The sequence below is a fragment of the Bidens hawaiensis genome, unplaced genomic scaffold, assembly GCF_021521415.1.
Source record: "Bidens hawaiensis isolate Kalapana, Puna unplaced genomic scaffold, B.hawaiensis_p1.1 tig00014401_1, whole genome shotgun sequence".
Taxonomy (NCBI): Eukaryota; Viridiplantae; Streptophyta; class Magnoliopsida; order Asterales; family Asteraceae; genus Bidens; species Bidens hawaiensis.
Window position 1 is genome coordinate 345,312 of NW_027492244.1, and position 14,512 is coordinate 359,823.

Sequence of the window (14,512 nt, forward strand, 5' to 3'; positions counted from 1 at the left end):
TATGGTGATATGTTATTTCTTAATTGAGATTAGGCTAGAAAGATCATGTTCAGGTTTTGATAAAACTTTCATTTATTTCAATTAAAGAGATGAAAAAATGTGTCTCATTTGAAAGGAGCATTTTTACTAAAAATTTAGTCCCCTTTTGTTGTAACTGCAATCATCTTAATATTTTATTACGTGTATTCCAATTAGAGGTGTTTGGGATGCTTATATACTTTTCGACGCGTGAGCCAACCTGTTTTTCTTTCTGCCTCCTCTATACCTAATGTATAAAGTTAGCATATGTTTTTTTCTCAATTTTATGCAATTTTTCTGCTTTCAAAAATGATATGGTGTTGTCTATTGCAAATTAGGTAGGAAATGCTACAGGTGTCAATAGCGAGGGAGGGACTTCAGTGATGCAGATGCTTTGGACTCTACAATGGCCTTTACTCCTTTAGAAGATAAAGTTGAAGATGAAACCATAAGGTAATAGGTCAAACTCTTAATACAATAATATTATACTACTGTATGGTTTGGTTTGTCTAAATCGGGCTTGTGAAGTGCAGATATTGAATCTTAAAGTAGTATCTATAGATTTATATTAAAGGGGTGTTTGGGATTCCTTAATTTACCTAAAACTAGTTTGTTAAATAAACAAACATAAATGACTTAATTTTGTTCATTTATTTTCGAACAAGTTCATCCGTTTTGTTACCAACAACTTGATAAAATAAAACCCCAACATCAGTTTGGTCACTAGAAAAACCTCCTTTAACAGCATCCTTTTTTTTTTCTCAACTTAGTAAGTCAAATGCTGTAGTTTTTATTGGATAGGACTAATCTTGAACCATATGCTTATGAACTCTTTTGTTTGATCTTAAATGGATCGAATAAAACAATAGCTAAAAGCCTAAAAGGGAAACACACCAGATGTGTTCTAAGTCTTGTTTTATTTAATTAGCCAAGGGTTTTTTTCCCGTCGAACCAACTCGACCTGTATCAAGTAACAACCCCATACTGAATTGACCTGTTACTCAACCTGACGACCCCACCATATTTTTACCTCTCCATGTAATGCTGAATATTACATTTTCATATCATCTATTCTAAACAGCTGCAAGCAACGATGCCTGGCCTGAGTTTGAGATCATCATTGCGGAGGAATCCGAGCCCGGCCCTCAAATGTCAAACACCCACGCGCTACGTATCTATGAGGAGGTATTAACTGTTTCATCGAGTACTTTATTATGTGCATATGATTGACTTCTGACACACTATTTCATCCCTTTTGGTTAAAATTGAGATCATTGCTTTTGAAAACGACCCCGACTCTGAAGTGTCAAATGCCAACCCGTTACGTGGCGATAATGAGGTATTCACTAGTTCCACCTAGTACTCTGTGATGTGCATATGGTTTACTTTTTACAAAATTTCATCTTTTTTGGTTAAAGGATGAAGGTGATTCAAAGAGCTGGGCATATTTTACTCGAAGAATAGCCCGGGACCCGACACAAGTATTAAGGTGATTGTGATCCTTGTTTTCTTTATTTCTTTTTTTTTTTTGGGTTTACATTCAACAAACGAATCAAAGATTGAGATACTCTCGTGTTGGTTATGTTTTGGGAGTGAATATAATGGTGGGCTCTCTAGTTTAAGAAAAAGATTTTACTTTTGAGTCTTGATCACATGTTCATTTAAAAGAAGTGATTTAGGAGGTTATATGCATTAAAAAATACACTTTGGAAGACTTTCAACTTGTTTGACCCCTCTAGTATATTAGCCCATTTGACCACCATTACTTGGAGGCAACTCCCTAATAAGTAAATTGGTCAAAATTGCTTACCTTATGAAAGTACCACGGTTTTGGAGCTAAGAGGTTACATGTATTTGTTTTGTTGCTATTGCAGGTATTCTAGAAAGTCGACTTCTAAACCTTTGTGGCCCATGCTTAGTGGCCGGTCATCTGAAGCTGATATACCTAAATGCAGTTCATGTGGCAGTGATCGGGTTTTTGAGTTTCAGGTATTTCTTTTCTTCACATATGGCTTTTTGTAGAAGTGGCAGGTTTGACCAGTTTGCTTATGAATGGGTCGATTTGGGCCGTCTAGTTAGCTAACAGGCGAACGGGTTAAAGATCATTTTAAAACAGATTTTGATTGTTGCTCTAATAATTTGTTTTAATCTTAATACACATCATTATTCTTAGCAAGTTGTTTTTCTTTTACTATTATTTGATGTGACAAACTTCTATCTCATCACTATTTGATGAAATTGACCTGATGTAACCTGGAAAAACAGTTGCTATGTCACCTATTTTGATCACTTTGTAAAACCCAAAAAATAAAATAATAATAATAATAATAATAATAATAGTTGATCACATGCAATGTCAAAAGCATAAAAGATCATTACATTTTGGTGGTAATAAACTCCAAAAATAAAGTTAAGAAAATGGACAAAAAAAGAGCGTAATTCTATAACCTGTCCTGACTGTTTTGACTGGTACTAAAATGTGCCCCATCATAACCCGTTGGCCAGGTCCATACCCCTGTGTTAGGTTTCTTACATTGAAGATTTTATATTAACATCTGTGACACTGGTGCAGATTTTGCCACAACTGCTTTACTTCTTTGAAGTTAAAAATGATTCCAACTCACTTGATTGGGCATCCATTGTTGTGTATACTTGTGAAGTTTCTTGTGATGGCAGTCTGTCATATGAAGAAGAATTCCCTTGGGTTCAGCTTACATCTCAATCAAGATAGCTCTCTTTATCTCTCTCCTTTACTTATTTATTAATAAGATCATATAAACTCTATTTATGTTTTATTTAATGACTGATTGTGCCGTATGCTTTCTTTTTCATCTGACATGGTATGATGAATCTGACTATCTCTTTGTTGCTATTGTGGAATTTTCATTTTGATTAGGGCTTGTATCAAACTGAACAAGCACATAAACGAACGAATATTTGTGTTAATCTTTAAGAAAATGAACCTGTCCATGTTTGTTTATGTTATAAATGAATGAACGGTTCACCAACGCAAACAAACACACGACCTAACGCCCACAGACACCATTGAATGTGCACATCCTTTGTTCGTGGTTCGTTTACGGCCCTTGTTTAGATTTTTTATTTTTCTACATTTATAATGAATGATGCAATTTTAAAATCTTATTTGAAATTGCATTTTTGCTTATAGTGATATATTGTACATTTGTACAATTGTACTTGCATTCTTTCAAGCGTGATTCTGGTTTGGGTATGCCAAAATACCTCTAAATCTCTAATAATGAAAATGTGTTGGAGATGACTATGATAAAACCGAGGTGCTATAAACATGCTTTTGAAACAATTTTTCTCCCAAAATGTATGCTTTGTGAATATAAATATATAAAAGAAAAAGATAGCTTTGATATTACGAAATTAAAGCATGGTTTGATCCACATTCTACCCCATTTGTTCCGCTAACTAAAAATGATTATAAAAGAAAAGAAAAAGAAAATGTCAACTTTGAAGGTATTCATTTGTGAAGTTGCATAAAACTTTAGAACTTTGTTAGCTAAAGTTTTGAAGATATTCATTTGTGAAGTTTGCATAAGATAATAAATAACTTACCAGTTTGGTAGATCACAACAGCCAATAAAGCAAAGTTAAGCACTGTTTTGTAAGTTGTTAGATTACACAAGTGAAAATTAAGTCATTGTCTTGTATTGAGCAAGTTGTTACCAAGTAGGCCTGTCAAATTGGTATGGCCGGGCAAGTTTAGGTCAAACGGGCCGATTCAAAAAAGTTTTAGTTTTATACTGGTATGGGCCGAGACGGTGTTGGGTCAAAACGTATCGGGTCAAATCAGTAATAAAAAGCGAAAATAAATAAATAAATAAATAAATAAATAAAGGAAGTGCTGCGTCACAGATGGTAGACCGGGGTGCTTTTTAAAAAGGCCGCTGCGTATAGAAAAGAAAACCCACCCCCCAAAATCTGTTTGTTGCCGGTAATAATAACAAACAAAACCCTCACCATCCCCATGGTGTCTCTCCCAGGACCGCAGGTGAACCCCTTCCAATGGCGAATACAGAAATTTTAAGTACGGGGGGGGGGGGAATTTGGGTCGGGGTCGGTATAAAAACAATAGTGGTTATATAATACCATATATCATTAGATGGATTTTCACTTAAGGATGGAGGTTTTCTTTTAAAAAATTTGCCGTAAATTGTACCATATCTCCTGTTAAGTAAATGACAATTAAAGTTAAATGAAACATAAAAAAATTAAAAGTAACATACAACACTCAAAACATAAAACATGATCAGAAACAATATAAAAAGGTGCACACATCTAGACTTAATTTAATAATATTTCATCTATTAAATATGAATGTGGCCAAAAGAGAGAAGGGCCACACATTGATATCCATTGCTTAACTCAAATTCTCAATTCTCGCATCAAACTCACAAATAACAAAACACTAACATACAATTACAAGAAACCCATTTGCAGAAACGAGCAAGGAGGTGATGTTGTGCAGATACTCAACAACAGATAAGGGGGCTAGGGTTTCGCTTGCACACTTGACGTCTTGAATTCCAGAGAAAACTATGGCTCATACGGGCCCCTATTATTATGTTGGATCCGCCTCTGCCATCCCCTCCCCGCATAATAATAATAATAATAATAATAATAATAATAATAATAATCCTAGTGACGTAATCAATTTCAATCACAAATCACTACCAGATGACTAAAAACCGAACGGGTGAATAAGAAAATAGCCTCGCAGAAGGCGATGTCGGTGATATTAAGACGAGAAGCGACCAAGGCTCTCATCGAGAAGAAGAAGGGATCCACCAGGCTGTTTCCGGGAACTGTACTTGAAGCGCTTCACGAACGTATCACTGCTTTGCGTTGGGAGTCTGCTCTTAAGGTTTGTTTACCTTTATTATTATTATTCAATTAGGTTTGAATTCGTCAAGTTTAAATTGGTTTACACATGCATCCAATTCTTTTTTTTGTTAACAATTTTGCCTCTAGTTTTATTTCAAAACCATAACTTCAGGGGTGTAAGTGAGAAGGGCCACCACTCGTTTATTATTTATTAATTAGTTTATTAATATATACTAGCTTTAGAACCCTTGTATTACACGGGGGGTGAGTCAATGTTTAACTATAATTGATAATATGATCCAAATTAAAGGTAAAAATACATACATACATACATACATACATAATTATGTGGAATAATGTACTGCATATATACTTCGACATATACTACAATCTACATGTATAAAAAGTTTTGTATATACACATTATAAATTTATAAAAATCTTGTCACAAGCCATCGGAAAACTATCCAAAACAGTTGTCTTGCCTGCTTTTTCATCTTTGACACATTCTAGTGTGTGGCTTTGTTGTTGTACTGAGTAATTTTACTACATAATAGCAACAAACAAAAAGAAATGGAAATTTTCTTCTAGAAACTGGGTCTGCATCTAAAGAATTTGAAATAAAAAATACAAACCATTTTGATCCACATGACCGATTTACCGTAACAATTTATATTCTAACTCGTTTAAGCCAAAGTGTGGACGATCAAATCAACACATTTAGATTTATCCGCCATGACATCCTTACAAAAGGATGAGTACATCAGAACCTTCATCTTAACATTTGAAAGTCTGCAATATCAAAAATACCCAGATATAAAATCACTATCTGCCATGCCGTTTTTGTTCATTTACATTGTAAACTGTTAGTTTTGGCTTTAAACGAACGAACATGAACAAAAAATTTTGTTTGATTATATGTTCGTGTTCGTGTTTGGTTAATGTTAAATAAGCGAACACGAACATGCCCACGATCGTGTTCTTCGCTTCATTTACAGGCCTAGTCATTTTGGTTTGGGTAAAAACGACTTTAATATAAATTGATGAGAGTGTTTATTACCATGTCTTTGCAGCTTATATTAAGTGATTACCTTGTAGATTGCTGCCAACTACAAAAATATGCCACTGGAGCAGTTGTAGACACCTTAATATCATTTAATAGCCTCTCCATCCATACCTCCAAGCATGCATTCATTGTTATCATAGATGCCCACTAAGACATAAAATTACAAATAATACACAAAAATCAAAATCTCAAGTATCAAATAGTAAAGACAAAGGAATTTAATACCTCATCCAAAATTTTCTTGCTTTAATGCGACATCGAAAGATTTAACAGTAGATCTTGAGGAATCAGCAGCCACCAAAACATGCAAGAAACGAAATGGCTGCATCTTCTGCAAGCTATGAATGAAAACTTATGCATAAAAGAATAAATATAAGATAAGTTCACAATTTATGCAGGAATTATGAAACCATACATGAACTTACTTCTCTGTGTAATGCAAAATTATTCAAAATCAACCATTATTTTACCTTCGCTCTATAGTACACATAGATTTCATTATAAGGTTGATTTTGTAAAGTCCTGCCAATTAGAAGTCCAACATGTCAAGAGTTTCTTCCTCTTTGTCTCATCTTTTAAACAATATCGTAACACTTATAATGACTAACAACAGTGTTAGAAAAAATAAATAAGCAAATAAATATAATACTAAAAAAGTGCCAAACTATGAAAAGGAAAGACTTCTTTAACCTTGGTTTTCTTTTCAACTTCCACAAGAGGATTCCCGGGCTCCCATCTAATGTCTCTAAAGCCAAATTTTAAGATGACAGCAAAATTGCCCCCTTTAACATGTATATTTTCATGTTAATTTTAGAGTTTAGCTAAAATGACCAAATTGGCATATGAATTTGTAAACAAATATTTTGTAATTTAACACATCAACAGCCCTATAAGGCTAGCTACAACAGATGTTTTACTCTTTGAAGGTCCTAAAAAAGATGTCATCAAGCCCTTTATTATTGTATCATCTTAAAATTGGTACATTAAAGATTATGTGTCAATACTTTATGTATTAAATTCATGAATAAGTAATATTTAATGAAACATACTTTCAACACTTCCTTGACATACTTCAACAAACAATTAGAGTGCATATTAATCAATCACCAAATTAAACGTGTATTGATCAATTAATCACCTAAATCAAATGCTCATAAACAACACAATTTGACATTTCACTGAATTTACATCTAAATCACAAACAAAAGCAGCCATATAATAATACTCTTCACATGTGTAGTCCAAAATATATATGTAAAACAGATTAAATTTGTTGAAGAACAATCAAATAGATCAAACCGATTAAAGATCAACCAAAATGCAATGATATGAATACAAAAAATTGATTCAAATATAAAATCATATAGTACAAACCCTAGATTCCAATATAAAGATTTGTATAACATATGGTTCAATCGAATATATTCATCACCTGGAATAAACCCTTCAATCGTCCAAGAGATGAATGTTGAAACCCTATGAGAAGAGAATGTAATAACAGTTAATGATTATAAACATCAAACAATAAAACCCTATGATCAAATCTATAGGATATGAAAGAATCTGCTATGGAAAGAGATCGTGCACCTTCGATGAGTGAGACATAATTTTTGTTAACAACTTAGTTAATAAATATTGATCCTTTTATATATAACACAAACCGAACTACATCTGGATAATGGGTAAGCGAGCAACAAGCTGCGCCGCTTGTTAATTCAAAGTAGCAGATAGTCAGTTCAATATTTAAACGGTGAATATGATTTTTCAAAACCTAGGTGAGGAGAACGCGAACCAGAATGTATTTGTGAACAGGTTTAAGTTTAAATAGGATCCAAATAAGATGGGTAATGGGTTCAAACTTCGGGTAATGATCCGCTACGCTTTGTTAATGTAAGGAAGAAAAGATTAGGCGGGATTTTAACCTTTAGAGTTAACCATAGCTTGACAAGTGTCACCAATTATTTTCTTTTATTAGTATAGGTAGATATATATATATATATATATATATATATATATATATATTATTTTTTATATATTTTGTGAAAAACCACGATGAGCATAGGCCTGAGCTCGTGCGCAGTACCTTAAACATGCCAAAGCTCGGCTATGAAGTCCGAAATTATTACATAGAAGTCCAAGAGAGTAGAAACTTAAAAATTCATTAGGCTTGTTAAGGCTCGGCGAGCTTAGACGTGTTTCCCATACGGGGCTCGAGCTCGGGTTAGATAACTAAAGGAGCTTTAATTGAGTCTTGGGCTCCGTCAATCTCAGTGACTTCCGTACCAAGCAGCCGCCTCGGCACGAGCCCGAGAAAGCTCGGCTCATTTTGAGCTTTTCTATCGGTCCGAGCTCGAGTAGCGCGCTAGCGGCTTGCCTCGTTTGCATCCCTATGTCAGATCTTAGACAAGCATCCACTTCTCCAATTTTGGTAGTTTTTTCATATTCTGGATAGCATTTGTGCTTCCAATTTGATTTCAAAAATTTGACGTGAATTTGAAGAAGTCAATTGGCTTATTTGATTACTGGTCAGAAATCAGAAGTAAAAAAAAACTCATTTGATTTGGGACAGAGTGAGTATTAGTCACCAATTTCATGTTTCAGATTCTAAATGGTTACAAAATAATTAGGCATAATAAGTTTGGGAAACCTGATGAAATGATAAAAGTTCTTAGGGGTGAGCAAACTCGGTTCGGTTTCTATACGTAACCGATATCTGGCTTTTGAAAATCATAACCGAAATCAGCTCAGTTATTTCAGTTGGTATGTCGGTTTTCGGTTCAGTAACCAAACTTGGGCTAAAATTTTAAACATTACACAAAAAGCCAACCAGCCTTTTGCTTATAAATACATGAGATGGAGGTATAAAACATAAAATACATGAAAATGGAGGTATAAAAGCTAGAAATATATGAAAATATGGGCTATAAGTCCGTGTGATACACGGAGTTGAGTATAAAAATAATGAAGTTAAGAAACATTTATAATAAATATATACGCATTATATTTGCTAAGGTCATATTTACAATCAACATTTAAAATTTACAAATGTATAGCTACAATGCAAATTGAAAATCTTTAAAAGCTTCTTTATATACAAGAATGGATGTCGTATTCGTAAAATTACCATCTTTATCAACAATTTTGCTAATACAGTTTATAATTTTGTTAATATTGTTCTCATTCTTCTTGTCTAGTTAGTTGTCAACATATTTAGTTCGTTAACAGTGTCATCAATCAAATATAAATTTGCATTAAAATTAATACTTCAGGAAACTTACAACCCATTTAACACGTTTAACTTTTAGCTAGGTTTTCTTATTAACCAAATTAAAATAAAACACAACCCAAATCAAGTAATTCATAAATGTGTTCATAAAGTTGTGTCTAAAAAAACTATTTGTGAGAACTTAAAGGTGAGTTTTAAAATATGACAACCTTCAAAGAAGCGGGTCTCAGCCAATCGATGTGGCGGGAACTCGTTGATGTCATTGTAGTGTCTATACTCAGGATCAAAACACATACTGCAATTATGTTATTGAGCAATTCCTAACATACCCTTTTGAAAACTTGCATGGTATCATATTTACCCAATTAAAAAGCGAATATCATACATACCCATACAAAAGACTTCAAATTAATATTTAAGCATTTCATTAAATACAAATTCTAATATGACCATTATACCCTTCTCTTCTTCATACACTCTAAACTCTCATATCCCAATGCAAGTTTGGAAAGAAGGGTTTACGTGTCATAAATTTGTAAGAGACTATACTTGACCAGAAAATCTAAATTGATTGTTTGGCCACATAATTCAATTTTTTTTAAAAAAAAATCTAAATTGATTGGGTTATGTTATCTTTAAATGTGTCAACTGGGGACAACATGTCAAACATGAAAGTAAACCCCTCTAAATCGCATTATGCAATAGAACTGAACAAAGAAATTTAAGTGTTTTGGACAAAATATTCTTCAAAGTCAAAACTATAATATTTTGACTCGTAAAAGGAATTTCTCATTTTGCAACAGTTCGTGATATACAGAACCACAGAATATATATTGTAGCATGTACATAGGGGTGTGAGTTTCTGGCACTACACAAACCTAACATGAAGTTCGTGGGTTTGGTATAAAAGGGTCGGGCCAGTTTCAGGTCGAACCCATTTAGCTAAATGGGTTGTGATCGCGGGGTGATCCATTTAACTCATTTATTTTTTAAAGTTGTGTTATGGAAATGATTAAATTGGCCGGGTATCTTATGCAAAAATTTAAAACTAAAAAGGAACTTGGCATAAGATTTTATAACTTAAATGTAATTTTTTTACATAGATTGTATTTTTCATTGTAAAAATGTTAATTTTCATTTCCGGCATCGTCATCGGAATCGATCTCCAAGCATTACAGTCTCCAACCCCTTCAGTTTACTCCTAAAATCGTTGACTTCAAGAGAATATGGTTCCTATCTGGTTAAACAATGAAATTGGGAGGTAACTGCACAAATTCTATAATCTATTCTTAAACATAAAACCGTCTGTATAGTTGAAGGATAGGGCTCTCACATGTCAACATAATTGATTGTCCAAAAAAACCATGGAGGATTGCTGTGTGAATGCCACGTAAGTAAAAAAGGCTTTGTTTTATTATAATAGAGATATGGGTTGGTTTGGTGAGGGTACACAATAATAACCGTAACTGATTTTTGGTTAATTTCGGTTAGGTTATGTCGGTTTCGTTTCGGTTAACTGTTCAGTTATTGCTCACCCCTAACAGTTCTTATAGTTATTAAATGTTTTATTACTTAATATATTTACTTGTTATTCAGGTTTTTGAACTACTGCGTGAGCAGGCATGGTACAAACCTTATCCTGCAGTATATGTGAAGCTAATTGTGATGCTTGGAAAATGCAAGCAACCCGAGAAAGCGCATTCTTTATTTCGAGATATGACTGATGAAGGTTGAATTGTGAACCAAGAATCCTACACTGCTCTTCTTTCTGCTTACAGTAGAAGTGGATTGTTTAGGAAAGCATTTTCGATACTGGAAGAAATGAGGGAAACTCATAACTGTCACCCTGACGTGTACACATATTCAATCCTCATAAAATCATGTCTTCATTTTCATGAATTCGACAAAGTGCAATCTTTGCTTTCTGAAATGGCCTCACAAGGAATCAAGCCCAATACGGTTACTTATAATACCCTTATTGATGCATACGGGAAAGCAAAAAGGTAACTTTGTTTACTTATAAGTTGGTTGATCCATGTTATGTTTTAACTTATTGGGGTCTAGGCCTGTAAACGAACCGAACGTTTAGTGAATTTTTTGTAAACAGGCGGGAAGTTCGTTTATTTTATGAACTAACATGAACACATTTCTCGTTCGTTCGTTTATGTTCGTTAGCTTACGTTGTTTAAGCTTGCTAGTTTGCATTTGTTTAGTCACTTCTATTAGTTTTTCTGGCCCAATAGATTGATGTCCATGTTTACTTTTAATTGGTTTTTGGTCAGCTTTGTTTGTTCATCTATGGTCACTGTTGTTCGTTCGTTTACGACCGTGAACTGTTCATCTATACTATTTACATACATAAACGAGCACGAACAAGAAAACTCTGTTTGTTTAATTGTTCATGTTCAGTCATGTGTTCAGTTAAAGACTTAACGTTTAACTAATGTACACGATCACGTCCCGTTCTTGTTCATTCGGTTCGTTTACAAGCCTAAATGGGTCAGACGGGTATAATGAAAAAAAGTTGCCTACAGAAAAAACAAGTCTAGTGTGCAAAAGTCAACCCATTGTGTATATTTATCTAGAACTTTGAACTGATTGTCCCAACTTAAAAAAAAGGAACTTTGAAACGAATTAAGTTGTAAGTTGTATTTTTTTTTGACTTAACTAATTGGAAGTTCAAACCTTACTTGTAGTCTATTAAATAATGTTATTTACTTTTTTAAACAGATTTGTTGACATGGAATCAACACTTGTGGAAATGCTGAGGCAAAGGGAATGTAAACCGGATGTATGGACCATGAATTCAACACTAAGAGCGTTTGGCGGCAGCGGGCAAATAGAAACAATGGAAAAATGCTATGAAAACTTTCTCAGTGCGAGAATTCAACCGAATGTTAAAACCTTTAACATACTCTTGGATTCATATGGTAAAACCGGAAACTATGAAAAGATGAGTGTTGTAATGGAGTACATGCAGAAATACTATTTTTCATGGACACTTGTAACTTACAATATTGTCATAGATGCATTTGGGCGGACCGGGGATCTGACACAGATGGAGTTTTTGTTTAGATTAATGCAATCCGAGAGCATAAAGCCGAACTGTGTGACACTTTGTTCACTTGTAAGGGGTTATGCACAAGCTGGAAAAGTCGAAAAGATTGAGGGTCTTTTGAGGTATATTGAGAGTTCGGATGTGACGGTTGATACGGTTTTCTTTAATTGTTTGGTGGATGCTTATGGTATGATGGGGTGTTTGGCTAAAATGAAGGGGGTGTTGACAATGATGGAAAGTAAAGGGTGTCAACCTGATAAGATTACATATAGAACCATGATTAAAGCTTATAATATGAACGGAATGAGTAATCATGTGAAGGAGCTTCGCCTTGCACTTTCTTCGGTTGGAAAACCGGAATCCAGACGGTAAGTTTAAGGTAAATATTACAGTGTAAAGTTTATGTTATTATTGAAATAATAAAGGTTTGTATTTGATTCTTTGTAGAGGAAGGAGTGACACATGAGTTGTTGATTAAATTAAGGGTAGTGAGATTTATGGATATAGCCTATAGGTTTAGGAAACTTCATTTATCAATGATGTTATATTTTGTTGTGCAAGATCTAGTTAATGATGTGTTAAGAGCTGTGTATATGATCTCTGTTATATATTCATTATCTACTAAAGTTAATAAGTTATGGTACGCCTTTCTTGGGTAAGTTCTGCTTTATGTATCATGCATTGGTTTTACTTATGTTTTATAAGTTTAATAATTATTCAGTTGATGTGGTTTATAAATACTTAGTGAATTTGGCTCTTTTACTATTTGAAAATATAAAAATATTTTAATAAGATTAATATAGTTTATTAATATGATAAATTGGTAATTTTTAAGTATTTTTAATATATATTTTAGAGATTACGAATCACAAGTTTTATGTAGAGAAGGTATGAATTTTGTATTTTTAACATTCATTTGTGATTTTGATTGAAAAGTTAATCCTTCTTGTCAAGTTATGGTATACTTGCTATTAAGACCGTATTTAAACCATGGTGTTTCACTCCATTGACGTTTAAGGACAGTGTGTGCCAGATTTCCATACAAAAATTATTGCCTATGGACTACTATCTTCGAAGGAGATAGGAGAGTTATGGTGTAAGGGGGCATGTGAGGTCTGTGGACGATTTTGGTCTAAATTTGTTCGGATGAAACCAGGTTAGTTGGATCAAAGAATGTCAATACAGGTTTGGTGTCCAACCCCTCTTTTAGGGGTAAAGGATTGGACATGACCGGTTTGGAATTGTGTTTATAGGATAATCATTCAAATAAGTTAATTAAAATAAAGTCCAACGTTTGATGATTGCTACTTTTATTGGGAGTGGTCCTCCCGTGGCTAGAATTGTGTTTGTATATCTTGTTTGTGTTTGTATATCTTGTTGTCTTTTAAACTAAAATAGATGTTGGCTCGTATGGCAGGTCTTGTTCACATTTTAGAACAAGGTATATTGGTTTTTATTAGTCCAAATTATCTTCTTTAGGTCGCTGCCGGTCCTAACTAACGAATTGGCTGCTAACAATCCCAACTTTTAATGTGTTTGTTTCCAACGGTCCACAACTAACAAAATCCTAACATCGTTAGTTGGAGGTCGCAAAAAAAAGGTTTTTTTTTTGTCAAAAAGTCACATTTTTTTTCCAGAAAACACCACCTGAACACTGCCACCACCACCAATTGACTCACTACCAACCAACCACCACCACTTGAGCACCACCAACTGATTCCGACGATGTATCTAGGGTTCCGGTGAAAATAATTCGGGCTTTTACTAGAAAAATATTTTTAAAGGTCCGATACAAAGTTACAAAGATGTTTGGGACGAAAATGATGAGTTTTCCGGGAAAAAATGTGACTTTTCTGGCCAAAAATGTTTTTTCGGCGACCTGCAACTAACGTCGTTAGGATTATATTAGCCACGGACCGTTGGGAACAAATACGTTAAACGCTGGGACCGTCAGGAGCCAGTTCGTTAGTGGGGACCGGCAACGACTAATAGATAATAGTTGGGATTAAAAAAACCAATATACCTTAAAACAAGTAGCTTTCAAATTAAACCGATGTTCTGGTCATAACAAAAACCGTCGTTTGTAAACATAAAAACAGAGAGGTTGAAATAAGGGTAAATACAGGTTATAGCCTATTAATGTCTATAAGTGTTGCGCCTTATCCATAGGGAAATTATGGATCGCCATATTAGGCGGGAAATTAGAAGAATTAAATCATAATAAAGTTGTGGAAATATCTTTGGTAAGGAAAAGACAAGGGAGGCGAGTAAAAAAGACAAAAGTGGTCCTG

At 33.9% G+C, this 14,512-nt stretch overlaps 1 pseudogene across 1 annotated transcript; it reads left to right on the forward strand.

The window, feature by feature from the left end:
* Positions 1-424: 424 nt before the first annotated feature.
* LOC143546539 (uncharacterized) lies at positions 425-12,593 on the forward strand (annotated as a pseudogene). Its single transcript, XR_013137604.1, has 9 exons — positions 425-471; positions 1,107-1,203; positions 1,289-1,357; positions 1,437-1,507; positions 1,893-2,007; positions 2,591-2,722; positions 4,733-4,912; positions 10,760-11,166; positions 11,894-12,593. The product of XR_013137604.1 is annotated as an uncharacterized LOC143546539 (transcript).
* Positions 12,594-14,512: the final 1,919 nt, after the last annotated feature.